Genomic DNA, 10775 nt, shown 5'->3' with positions numbered 1-10775 from the left:
TGATATTAGTTCAGAATGATGGAGCCATCTTCAATCCTTGTTTTGTTCTTTACCGATCTATGGTTATTATCTTTTTATTGAGTTTGTTTAAAGAAGAGTGAAGAAAGAAGATGTACAATGATCTTTATGGCGTTCCTTAAACCATTAGGCTCCAAAGTATTAATTGTTGAAAACATGAAACTAGAGTAAATGATCTTTTGGATAACAGTTCCCTAACTTGAGATTTCACGTTGGAAACGTATACAAGCATGCTAAAGTTCCTTATTGCTTATTTGTTAGATTATTTGCTATGTTATAGTGAGCCATGGTGATTATATTTACACATTTTACGAGGCTTATTCTTTATCCCTAGCAAGTGGCAACCAACATGCAGCCACCCTAATGTTGGATTGCTTGTGTCATTAGTGTTTACTATTTGTACACTTTGGTTGGTTCTCAAACATATTACCCCTCCATTTGATTTCTTCTTGTGTATTACCCAAAATTTTATCCCCCCAACTTAATATACAAAATTATATCTCTCCATTTAATACCCAAAATTACACCCCTAATTTGACGATGTTCTATTTTCAATTACCATAATATATTACGTGATTAGATAAGACTTCAATCATATTTACATGATTAAATATAATTCCACCAATTTAAAGTGCCTTATTAGTTAAATTAGGAAAAAAATTGCATGATTATATCTTTTTTATCAAATTACATATTTTGTGATAATATTATAGTAACCGTGAAGCCATACAATTATTTGTTTGAAATTAGGGCAATACTAATGAAATTATGTAATTAGGGTTCAAATTTGATTAAATTGAAGAAAAAAAAATTGATGTAAGTAACTAGAAGAACCTAATCTCAATTAGAACATACAAGTATGCTAAAGCAATTTTATCAAATAGATCAATTAACCAAGGGAGATCAATTTTATCAATTGCTCAATTATATCAAAAATAAATTAAATATGATCAATTGGATTGTCAATCAAGATTGCTTTGATCAATTAAATCATAAATCAAGTAAATATGATCAGTTAATCATAATTATTTATCAATTAATCAAGCCACTATTAATCAATTAAATCATAAAACAAGTAAGTATGATCAATTAGATAAAAAATCAAGTATGCTTCAATTGATTATATCATAATTAAGTATGTTTTGATCAATTAGATCAAAAATCAAGCATGCTTTGATTAATTAGATCATATTCAAGTATACTTCGATCAATTAGATCATAATCAAATGTGCTTCGATCGATTATATCAAAATCAAGTGTGCTTCATAATCAAGATTTCTTAGATCGATTAGATCAAAAATCAAGTATGGTTTAATTGATTAGATCATAATCAAGTATGCTTCGATCAATTAGATTAAAAATCAAGTATGCTTTGATTGATTAGATCATAATCAAGTATGCGTCAATTACATTGATTTTTGAAACATAAAATATAAAGGGTGCTTACAATTTCATCATATTGATTCCATAATTCAGATCTTTAAAATAAAATGGTATTGTATTCATGTTAGCACGACATTTTTTATTTTTTCAATCATCTTAAAGGTTTTCATATTTATATTATTTTTTTAAAAAAATTAAAAAATTATTATATATATTGTAATTAAAATCAATTTTGAAATTATATTTTTAAATATTTTTATAAAACAAATAAATTGATTAAAATAACTATTATTATGATTATTATTAACTAATAAATTTCATATTATTATAAATTTAAACTAAATTTCATATTATTATAAAAAAATAAATATTCATGAAAATTATAAAATAATTCAATAAAAAATATATTAATTTAAATTTAAAATATAATACTATAAATGAAGTATTATATGTAATTAGATATTGTAATTACTATTCTATTAGATTATTTGAGCACTGTATCCTTATAAATGTAATTATTATATAGTTGTACTGTATAACATATTATTATTCACTTATGGGTAATTAGATATCATAATTACTATGTTATTAAATTATATTAATAATGTGTCATTATAAAATTAAATGCTATACAGTGTGTACTATATAACATGTCACTATTCACTTACAAGTAATTAGATATCATAATTACTATTATAATAAATTATATTAACAATGTATCATTATAAAAATAACTGCTATATGGTATATACTATATAACATATCACTATTCACTTATGTGTAATTAGATATCATAATTACTATTCTATTACACTATATTAACAATATATCATTATAAAATAACTATTATATAATATGTATTATATAATATGTCACTATTCACTTATGACTAAATGTATTATACTATAAATGAAATATTATATGTAATTAGATGTTGTAATTACTATTCTATTAGATTATATGATAATGTAATTACTCTATAGTTGTACTATATAATATGTCACTATTCACTTATGAGTAATTGGATATCATAATTATTATGTTCTTAGATTATGTTAACAATGTGTTATTATAAAAGTAAATACTATATAGTATGTACTATAAAACATGTCACTATTCACTTATGAGTAATTAGATATCATAATTACAATTCTATTAAATTATATTAACAATGTATCATTATAAAAGTAATTGTTGTATAGTATATACTATATAATATGTCACTATTTACTTGTGAGTAATTAGATATCATAATTACTATTCTATTAGATTATATTAACAATATATCATTATAAAATAACTACTCTATAGCATGTATTATATAATATATCACTATTCACTTGTGAGTAATTAGATATTCTAAAAGTAAATATTGTATAGTATGTACTATATTACATATTATTATTCTCCTATGAGTAATAAGATATCTTAATTACTCATCTATTATATTATATTAACAATGTGTCATTAAAAATGTAACTACTATATAGTATATACTTTAAACATGTCACTATTTATTTATGAGTAATTAGATATCCTAATTATTCATCTATTATATTACGTTAACAATGTTTCATTATAAATATAACTACTATATAGTATGTACTATATAACATGTCACTATTCACTTAGAAGTAATTACATATCCTAATTAATTCTCTCTCTCTCTCTCTCTCTTATTTATAATTTTTCACCTTAATATAAGAAAATATATCATTTAATCACTAACACAACACTCATAAAACTACATTGTCTAGATTTTTAATAATAAAATGAAAAATAATAATTTTTTTTTCTTATTTAGCAAATTGTCTTCTAGTAGATCAAGAGTTAGTTTCTTATTTTATGCATTAAAAGAACAAGACTTCATCACAATATAATATTTCAATCGTCTTCATCTTTAAATCTTTGACTTTTCGACTTTGAACACCATTGTTAAACTTCTCAGGTAAACCATATCAAGTTTTATTTTATACTCTATATTAGTCTTCAATTTTCTTCTTTTAATTTCTATATATCACACAATCAGTTTATGTATCATTCTCCAATATTTTATTCGGTTATGTTATAAGTTTGAATCATGTTCATTGGGTTGTAGCACATGAAATCTTATTATTAGCTACTTTCTTGGTCAATATTTTGTTAGTGGATAATTGAAATGACATGCAAAATATAATAGCAAATGAATGTTCAATAACTTTCTTTGAAAATGCAAATATGAAAAAGTTGTAGGCTCCATGTAACTACTTTTAGCTAATTGATTACATAGTTATAATGTCACTATTGATAGTTGTACTATAAATACACTAAGAATTCTTTATATCTCCATATTTATTGCGTGATTTCTCATCAAATCCAAATATATGTGCTATTATTTTGCATATTGTCAAAATTATGCGAGAAAGCTTTAAGATTCAAGTAACAAAAGATGTATATAAATAATGAACAATAGTAAGTTTAACACTAATTCTTTTACTCTTTATTCTGTTAGATTTTTTTTTTTCCATATAAACTGCCTCTTGTATATTAAATTCACAAACTTATTTTACTTTTATTTTTTTTGAAGGAAATACCATTTCATATGCTGATGTCGAGCACTGTAGAAAACAAAGCAACATTTCAATTGCGTATGTCGACAAGTAAAATCTGGGAGGTCTATGTAAAAGAAGGAGAGGATACCGCTTTCATGATTGATGGAGCATGAGGTTTTTTATTTTTTTCATTTAAAGGTTGGAATTGGTTATGAGATTGAATTCAAGTTTCTTATAGCTAAAGATTTTGCAGTGAATATATTTGATAATGAAGGAAAGGAGATCACTTATTCCATGCGCTCATAAATTCCATGTTTGTATGTTTAAAACTCTGGTGTTATTTTTTTTTCTTATTATTTAAGTAATTTATTTGAATATTCATTTGTTTGTATTTTTTTTAAATGGTAGGAATTGACTTGCCTATTTCTACTTAGACTTTCAAATGTGTTTGCAGAACTTATGACCAGAAATATAAAGTGGTATTTTTGCGCATACTTTATGAAATATATATGTTTAAAATGTTTAAGAATTTAGTATTACAAATTATTTTGTGTTATATAACATTCTTGCACAAGAAGTAATTAGTATGCTTGGCACAAGAAATTGCATAGTCACCTTAACATGCATTGAGAGATCGATGCCTTTTAGAGTAGGTCATGTTTGCTGCGAAATTTTTAACAAATCAATGAGACGTCCTAAATAACAAATAAGGTTCAAGAGGCAATGAGTATCTTTTATCTAATTTTATGAGTTGAAGAAAGGTGATGTCTACACATTTAGTAGATTTGCTACACATTCAACAACTTTTTTTTTTTTTTGTGAAGCTACAGGGAGTATAATTTTAAAACAATTATCTATATTTTTGAAATTTGCCTGTTAAGTACTTTTGTTTTATTGTCTATTTATTGTTGAACAATTTAAGAAATTTCTAAATTAGTTTATAAAATGAATCTGTCTTAAGCATTGTATTTAAATATTTATTTGTTTGGAATCTTTCATCTACTTAAAAACTCTCTCTCTGCCTTATTAAATCTTAACTATAATGGCTTTCAACTTGAAGCGTAAGAGGGCTAGAAAATAGAACAATCGACTTTGGTTTTCTTGCCAATTGTCTATCTTATGTAAAGAGTGATAATTTATAAAGGCAAAGTTGTTTAAAGAAAGAAGATTCTAAAAGTGCAGGACATAATAATTTTTTTTACAATAAAACAACTAACATCAAAATATAGTCAACCTACCACTAGATTATACAAGATACTTACTAAGATTGTTGAAAGTATATATACCAATTTTTATATACTTGATTGACCAATAACTAATTTTTTGCCAATCCATCAGCAAAGAAAAATAGTCTTTCATAAGCATATGCGACATATTGTTAATGCCAAGAGCACAATAACATATTTAATAATCTTCTGATGTTTATCTCCTTCCATGGGGAGTTTGAATATAGTAGGCATTCAGAATGTTAAAAAAAAATGAAAAATTAGACAAAAAAAGTGCATTATAAATAGGTTAATAACCAACCTTTGGTACATTTCTTTATATGTCAATAGTTATCTCAAAATACTTTCAGGTACACATGACAACATAAGTCTTCAAATCCATTTTACATATAAAAAAATATAAACATTATATATCAACATTTCAACATTATGAATAAATAACTCAAAATGCCTTAAATATTTCAACAGTAAATCTATCAAAGACTGATCTAATTCTCTACAGCTTAGGAGGAGGAATCAAAATAACTATCTTTCAAATTTAGATTAATATTTCCTAATCCAATATAAGATGTCTACAAAGGTTAAAAGTTGGAAAAATTGTTAATGTCATGACAGAAATATTGTAAAAACATTTTAAGTTAAAAAAAAGATTGAGAGGGTATAAAATGTACCTATCATTGAGATTCTTGAGATAAAACATTATTTGAAGTTACTCCGTGACCACGATACCACTTTTGCCTTGACCACGACCACGAGCACCTTGACCACGACCACGAGCACCCTGGTTAGATATTTGATGTGGCATTTTTTCAAATCTAGATTTGAAATGGTTACCCCATATACGTCTTCGAGTGGATGCAACTGTTGGATTTCTAATAACCCTTAGTTCAGTTTGTACATTTCCATCAATTTCATTCCTTGCATCGACATTTATGTTTTCATTGGAATCATTGGATCCACCATCCTAGTTGACAAAATCTAACTTAAGATTCTCAAGACATGCCCTTATATGTTGTAATTTTAAAACTCCTTCCATTAACATGTTTGCAGCTTCATTAAAAATCTTTTCAATTTCCTTGAATTTTTTATGTTCTTTTGTCATGTCAAGATACCCTACATAAAGAAAAAAAAAATCTTGTTATGCCTACGATCCTCATATTTCCTCCATCTTCTTAACAAGTATCTCTCATTAACTCTTCTAATATCTTTCAAGGTAATTACCTTTAATATATGAGCACATAATATCCCTTTTGATTCAAATTTCCTATAGTTGCATTTGAACACAAATCCTTTTTCTCTATAAGGACAGTATAAACATACTCCTTCACATACTAATCATTCATAAACTCTTTTCAAGAATTTTATGCTTTTCAAACCCTAGCTCTAAAACTTCTTCATCACCTTCATTACCATCTTTAGCTTAAGTAGATTAATGTGTATGGAAACACCACAGTCGCTTAATTTCACATTGAACTTGCTTAAAAATGGTTGTTGTATATGCTTCTTGAAATTGTCTCTCCCAATGAAAATAAGAAATGTACTTAATAACTATTTTTGGATTTGTAATCAGTAAAGAACATTTTCTCCAGCTTATCAGGCAATGCTATCTCATGTTGCTCAGCAAATTGCTTCAGAATACTCATGGAGTTAATATACCCATCAAAATACACATGCTTGCTTTTACTCCTTTGAATTGCTAGCATTCTTACCTAGAAAATATGGTTCACATAAACAGGAACCCAAAATGTTCTTTCATTATAAGGCTTCACCAACTAATCATTTTTTTCACAAATTGTACTTTTTAACAAACTGATTCCAATTTCTCTCGAACATTGCCAGAGTTAGGCTGTTATATATCACTACTTTAAACTTATTTTTTGCCTTGTCCTGCTCATTAATGGCCTTTCACTTCTGAGGAACCTTACATAGTTTATGCCATATGCAAAACCTATGAATTGTATTAGGTATAACTTTTCTTATTGCACTTTTTATGCTCTCACATTAATCTGTCATTATCGCATTTGAAGGATGACCACCTATTACTGTAAGCCACGTACTGAAAAGCCATTTAAAAATATTAACATCCTCATGATAGATAAGTGCACTACCTAATAAAATTGATTGACCATGATGATTAACTCTAACAATGCTTACAAATAGCATTCTGTAACGATTTGTATCCACGCATACAACATCAAAAAACTCTTCATAAGCTGCTATACTGTGAGGATGCACGCAAAACATATTAGTAAGCCTTTATTCCTCATTTGTATTAATTAAATGGAAAAAAAAATCTCTATTTTATAGTTGCATTCTTAAAAACAACCTACTTATGCAGTTAGCATCTCCATTTCCAAGCCTCAACCTTCTTGTTCTCTCAGTAAAATTATGATAATCCTTTAGCAAACAACTTAACTAATTAGGTCCCCTAGCTTGGATTTGTAACAGTCTAATATTTTTGCTTGTCCTTTTGCCAATAATGTCATGAGCTTTAAGCTTCCTTTTCATACCAGCTAATAAACTCCTATGCGTGTTCATGAACCTAATCATATTAGGGTCCAAATCATGGTTATGATGAGTCTCCAATTTTGTAACTTGCCACAAGCCATTGCTTCTTAAAATTGCATTTAATCGAGCTGGACAATTTATTCTCTTTGATGCCCACTCCTCACTTGATTTTCTCCCCTTATTGTAGTTGATTGTTTGGTATTATGCATATTGCCAGTGCCTTTCACAAAAAATTTCTTAGCCATGCTAAAACCTTTCTCCCTAGCATAAGAAAGGTAAGATTAATACATCATTGTTAGTATAATAACTACCAAATTTTAGAGCTCCATGCTATATTGCAACCTTATTTTCTTGATTCTTTTCGCTACTTACAATATTTTGATTGCCATTTTCAAATACCTACAATTCATCAACTCCATGATTATGTTCAATTTCTTGTTGTAATTTCTCTGCTCTGGCATTTTACTGGAATTCTTCTCCATATTAAATAAAATGATCATCTTCACAATCATCTTCATTGTCATCTTCACTTTGTCTAAATATTTCTAATAGAAGATCATTAAGTCTTCTGCTGTTCCTTTAGCGGATTTCATCTTCATGACTCGTGTTGCTCTTTTGGCCTATTTCATCTTCAGCTCTATTGTTGTTTCTATGGCTTCCATAGGAGACTGGAGCATCCATTGATAGAGAAGTGAGAAAAAATCAATATGTAATTTCTCCCAGATATAAAAAGTGCTAAGAGCTTTATGATCTCTTTTTTATTAATGGTTAAATTATAAATTTTTATTAAAGAAACTAATTGAAAATGACAACATCATAATATCTTTGTTCGCTCAATGACCAAAGTTCAATAAAAAAAAAATAAAGGGAAGGAATTGTAGGAGGGGAGAGACGTAGATGGAGGGAACATCGGTTTTTGCCCCCAAAATTGATAAGGAGTGTTAAGGGCATTTCATGTCCTTAAACATTAAATATGGATCAACATGATCCAAGAACCTTTACTGTAAATTAAAATTCATTAATAGAATAAAACATCAATATTTATTAGTTGCACTTACACTAAAAGTATATTATTTATTACATGATATATAAGAATGTTGGCAATGCAACAGGATTATTCTTCACCAACATTTATCAGAAATGCAGAATTGAATGATAGCTAAAAACTACAAACAACAATATATGAAACATATAATTGTCATAGAGATTATTGGAATAATCAAATTAATTTGAGCCAATCTCCTACTAATCTTAACCTTTAAACCATGCTTCACATGAAGGATGATAGAGGTGCAATTTGGAGCCACAAGATGTCCCTCCACTACCTCAACATTGTAGTTATGGATTACAACATCAGCCATTACTTTCATTTTAGTGAAAGCAATATCCTTTCCCAGACAAGTCCTTGGACCTGCATTGAAGGACAGGAATTTGTACGGTGATTGCTGTATAGTTCTTCCTTGCTCTGAAATCCATATTTTTGGCTTGAAATATGAGCAGTCCTCTTCCCATATTGATCTCATTCTTCCCATCACATATGTTAACAATAATTTTTACATCTTTGGATCGAGCTAGTGGCCACTTGGAAGGATGTCTGGTTGCAGAGGAGCCTTGGCTCATACATAGCTGGTGGATATAGCCTTAAGGTTTCACATAATGCCCTGTGTAAATAGAACAGATTGTTTACCTTTTCTAAGTTAAAGAGTTGCAGCTTTTCAGGTTTAGGATCTTTTCCTGGAGTCATAATTGATTTTAGCTCTTCTCTAATATTGGCTTCCACTATTGGATTCTATGAAATAAGCCAAAAGAATTGAGCCAAGGAATTTTCTTGTCTTGTAATCAAAAAGTTTAAGATGATGTCCCTCAAAAATTCGTTCTTTGATTTTTGATATCAAGATTTTTTCCTTGTTACTGATGCATGACGTCAACAAATCTTTTGATTTTATGGAATTTTCTCTGAGTTGTTCTCTTTGCCTTACTATGTATGAAGTTGCTGCACAATCTAACATTTCCCAAGCTTTTCTCAATTTCTTCTCTTTGCCAAGCCCTAGCCACCTTTGTAACTTACAAAATAGTTTTGGTAAAACATGCCTATAAAATATGACTTCCTCAACATAATCCAAGGCAATTGCAACCTCATCTTCAGGGAATTCAATGGGGAGAGACATTGGGTCCTATCCTGCAACTAAAATCAATGTAACATCTAATGTAAACCTACGAATCAAATCTTGCATGTCTATTATTAGGCCATGTTTAGAGACATATTCAAGAATTGGGATGAGCCCCTTTCGCACCTTGCCATTTACAGCCTTCAAGAGAAATCCAAGAAACTACTCATGATTGATGAGTGCAATAATAGCCTTCCTCTGATGCTTTCATAAATCAGAATTGGAGTTGAAAATCTCATCTCCAAAAATGTCGAGCATTTCCTTGTATTCAGAGTCCTTAGGATAGTTGGAGAAGTTGGTACTCATGATATGCTTAATATTTGTAGGGTTAAGAGAGCCCATCATGTTTATGCAAGTAAAACATAATCATTAAATAACTTTTTTTTTGAATGAAATAGCTTTTTTTTTTTTTTAACTAAACTAAAATACAAAGATATTTTAATTTAATGTTAAAATAATAAAAATCTACTAGCAAGTTTTACCTAATCTTAAAAAATAATTTACTGTTAAATTTAATATTAATTATTGCAAGAAATACAATTTAACAAGACTAATTTAGGGGGTGTTTGGTTTACCTGTTGGGTGCAGCTGATAGCTGATAGACACCCAAACAGGTGAACTATAGTGTTTGGCAAGCTCAAAAAAATAGAGCTGATAGCTGATGGGCAACTGATATGATACCCATCAGCTGCAGTTTGTATCAGCTCTATTTTTAGAGCTGTTTCTCATCAGCTGATAGCTGATTTGGTTTTATTTTTTATTTTGACTATATTATCCTTTTTTATTTAACTAGAAAATTAATATTATTAATATTTTTATTTTTTCATTTTAAATTTTAACATTTTAATTAACTAATTTTAATTTTGATAAAATATTTTTTTATTAATAACATAAAATATAAAATATTTATTTATATCTAAAAACTTAAAATTAATTATAAA

General features: G+C 27.8%; 1 pseudogene; it reads right to left on the bottom strand.

The window, feature by feature from the left end:
• Positions 1-8832: 8832 nt before the first annotated feature.
• On the bottom strand, positions 8833-10194 carry LOC110670407 (alkane hydroxylase MAH1-like; annotated as a pseudogene).
• Positions 10195-10775: the final 581 nt, after the last annotated feature.

This window comes from Hevea brasiliensis, chromosome 10 (genome assembly GCF_030052815.1).
Source record: "Hevea brasiliensis isolate MT/VB/25A 57/8 chromosome 10, ASM3005281v1, whole genome shotgun sequence".
Taxonomy (NCBI): Eukaryota; Viridiplantae; Streptophyta; class Magnoliopsida; order Malpighiales; family Euphorbiaceae; genus Hevea; species Hevea brasiliensis.
The sequence above is the reverse complement of the archived record's forward strand: the minus strand, read 5'-3'. Positions and strand labels throughout refer to the sequence as shown.